We start from the raw sequence: 4,115 nt of genomic DNA, 5'->3' as shown, positions 1-4,115 counted from the left end.
CATCCAATCCCGTAGTACCAACGCACGCAAGTGCAATCAATCGACGCTTCTCATTGGTCAACTGCGGCCAATCGGATATAGAAGTGTGTCTCCGGTTTTGATACATGCGTCGTAGTCTCATTGGTCAGCGATGACACGCAGATAGTAAATTTGTTTTAGCGGCTGTCAAAATAGCGAAGCTACGAAGTTCATATGATTTGTCGTCGTCATCACTTTTCGTTTTTCGGAGGGATGCAACGACATTATAGCGTTAAGAGGCTTTCATGCAGTTGCAACCCACTTCCGATGCGTTTTGCTTGCCTTTCATAACCTGATGGCATAGTCGTATTCCCCTTCTTGTTGATCTTCCAGTAACAGCGCATCTGCGACAAACACATAGCACCTATTTCGAGCAAATAGCAAATATTGACTGCAGATTTTCGAATTTTAATAAACTGCCCCCTTTATGCGTAGTCATTTAGTATTTAAAGCACCCATATGGCAAGCTGCTTACAAATACGAAAAACTCTTTTTCGTGTCAGACTGAGTATCCATAAACAATCGTTCCTCATAACTTGGATACAAGAAATATTTAAACATGTGAAGGATAACTTCATACTAAGTGGCCAGTGTTTTATGGATGCAATGTTTAAAAGGGTTCCTGAACGTTACTAGGTGACGCTGGACATCACAGTCCCATTCATCAGAAAAATATGAGAATAGCTTTTGTGGATAAGACATTTAGTCTTTCTATGTTGTATAAACACTCAATTAACTGCAAAGTATGAAGCGTAGCACACAGAATTCGGGCACGGGATATCAAACGAAATTTGTGACTGAACTGAGCGTTACTTTGTAGAGAAGATGCAATCTGCTATCTAGGATGGAGAATCAGTAGAGGAGTTCAGTGGTGCCCCAGGAGGGTGAAGGGATTCTTGTTGTTCATGTTTTTGCAATGATGACCTGACACATAATGTTAATAATAATCTTAGACTTTTTCTTCAGAGGCTGTAGTTAAGTACTACGAAGTACTGTCAATATATAAAAAAAGTGCGCAAATATCCGATCGATTTCTTGAAAAGATTTCTAAACGATGAAAGACTGGAAATTTGCTTAACAAGTTCACAAAGATAAAATTGTGCAGCTCACAAAATGCAGAAACGAAGTATCCTATGCCCACAATACCAGTGAATTACAGTGTCATTCAACTCATACAAATGTGTGTGTGTGTGTGTGTGTGTGTGTGTGTGTGTGTGTGTGTGTGTGTGTGTGTGTAGGATACTACAATATGTAATTAGTTTACAAAGGAGACAACTTCCAAAACACTTCTATGACCAATCCTTAAATACTGATAAGGCATGTGGGACCCAAACCATATAGAAGCAACAGGGGATAGGAAAATATACAAAGAAACGTAGCATGAATGGTGAAAGGTCTGTTTGACTCACGGGAGAGTGTCGTAGAAATGTTGAAAAATATGAACTGGCAGCTGCTTGAACACAGAGCTATCCCACAAAAGCTTACTTACAGTTTCAAGAGTAAGTATTAGGCGAGCAGTCTATAAATATACTACAGTCCACTGTGTACTGCTCCTATAAGAACCACCAAGAGCAAGTTCGACTAAATCATAGTTTCCCAACTTGAGGGGCTCGTTCTCCTGGAGGGGGGGGGGGGGGGGGAGGAGGGGGAGCGCCGATTGCTCAGAAGAAGACAGAAGCATGCTATAAAGTCCTTTGAAACATTGTAATTTTTTATTACTCTTTTTTGTTGGTCACCAGTCTTCTGACTAGTTTGATGTGGCCTGCCACGAACTTCTCTCCGGTGCCAACCTCTTAATCCCAGAATAGCACTTGCAATGTTTGTCCTCAATTATTTGCTGGATGCATTCCAATCTCTGCCTTCCTCTACAGTTTTTGCCCTCTACAGCTCCCCCTAGTACCATGGAAGTCATTCCCAGAGGTCTTAACAGCTGTCCTATCATCCTATCCCTTATCCTTGTCAGTGTTTTCCTCATATTCCTTTCCTCTCCGATTCTGCACAGAACCTCCTCACTCCTTACCTTATCACTTCACCTAATTTTCAACATTCGTCTGTAGCATCACATCTCAGTTGCTTTGATTCTCTTCTGTTCCAGTTTTCCCACAGTCCATGTTTCACTACCATAGAATGTTTTGCTCCAAATGTACCTTCTCATAAATTTCTTCCCCAAATTAAGGCCTATGTTTGATACTAGTAGACTTCTCCTGGCCACGAATGCCCTTTTGCCAGTGCTAGTCTGCTTTTGACGTCTTCCTTGCTCCATCTTTCATTGGTTATTTTGCTGCCTAGGTAGTAGAATTCCTTCACTTCATCTACTTCGTAGCCATCAATCCTGATGTTAAGTTTCCCTCTGTTCTCATTTCTTCTACTTTTCATTACTTTCATCTTCCTTCAATTTACTCTCAATCCATATTCTTTACTCATTAGACTCTTCGTTCCATTCAGCAGATCATGTAATTCTTCTTCACTTTTACTCAGGATAGCAATGTCATCAGTGAATCATATCTTTGATATCCCTTCACCTTGAAGTTTAATTCCATTCCTGAACCTTTCTTTTATTTTGACCATTGCTTCTTTGATGTACAGATTGAACAGTAGGAGTGACAGACTACATCCCTGTCTTATACCCTTTTTAATCTGAGCACTTCATTCTTGGTGATCCTCTCTTATCATTCCCTATTGATTCTCGTATATATTGTATATTTCCCGTATATATCTAGAGCTTACACCTACTTTTCTCTGAATTTCGAACATCTTGCACCATTTTACAGGTTCGAATGCTTTTTCCAGGTCGACAAATCCTATGAACGTGTCTTGATTTTTCTTTAATCTTGCTTCTATTATCAACAGCTACCCCAGAATTGCCTCTCCAGTGCCTTTACCTTTTCTAAAGGAAAACTGATCGTCATCTAATACACTCTCAATTTTCTACTGAGTGAGGTGGTGCAGTGGTTAGCACACTGGACTCGCATTTGGGAGGACAATGGTTCAAACATGCATCCGGTCATCCTAATTTACGATTTCCGTGATTTCCCCAAATCAGTTCAGGCAAATGCTGGGAAGGTTCCTTTGAAAGGGCACGGCCGATTTCCTTCCCCATCCCTCCCTAATTCGATGGGACCAATGACCTTGTTGTTTGGTCCTGTCCTCCAAATCAACCAACCAATCTCAATTTTCTTTTTCATTCTTCTGTATAGTATTCTCATCAGCAACTTGGAAGCATGAGCTGACCAGACTAGTGTGGCAGTCATATAAACATACTGTCGTTTGACCATCCAATAGACTCCCATACGGATGCTCAAGTAATAAGCATCCATAGGATAGAGAAACAACTGAAAGAGTTGAAAACAAATGAGTTGCTAGGTTCAGATGGAACCCCAATTCGGTTCTACAAACAGTATTCTATGGCACTGGCCCCTTCCTTAGCTTGCACTTGTCGCCAACCTCTTGCCCAATGCAATGTCCCAAATGGAAGGGAAGAACGTGCAGGAAACTCCTATATATAAGAAGAGTAAAAGAACAGATCCGCAAAATTACAGACCAGTATACCTAACTTTCGTTTGCTGCAGAATCCTTGGAACATATTCTCAGTTCGAATATAACAAATGTTCTTGAGATCGAGAAGCTTCTGTCCATAAATCAATATGATTTTAGGAAACATTGCTAGTGCAAAACGCAGTTGGCCCTTTTCTCACATGATATCCTATTAACTGTGTATGAAGTGCCACAGGCAGATTCCATATTTCTAGATTTTCAGAAAAGATTTGACATGTTGTCCCACGGCAGACTGTTAACGTAGATATGAGCATATAGAACAGGTTCTTATATATGGGAGGTGCTCAAAGACTTCTTAAGTAATAGAGCCCAGTATATTGTCTTTGGTGACGAACGTTCATCAATGGTGTCACCAGGAGCGCCAGGGAAGTGTGATAGGACCGCTGTTATTTTCTATATACATAAATGATCTTGTGGGCAGCAAACTGTGGTTGTTTACTGATGATGCTGTGGAGTATGGGAGGGTGTCGGCACTGTGTGACTGAAGGAGGACACAAGTTTACTTAAACAAAATTTATGGTTGGTGTGATGAATGGCACCTA

The sequence above is a fragment of the Schistocerca nitens genome, chromosome 3, assembly GCF_023898315.1.
Source record: "Schistocerca nitens isolate TAMUIC-IGC-003100 chromosome 3, iqSchNite1.1, whole genome shotgun sequence".
NCBI classification, from domain to species: Eukaryota; Metazoa; Arthropoda; class Insecta; order Orthoptera; family Acrididae; genus Schistocerca; species Schistocerca nitens.
Note: the sequence above shows the minus strand (reverse complement) of the source record.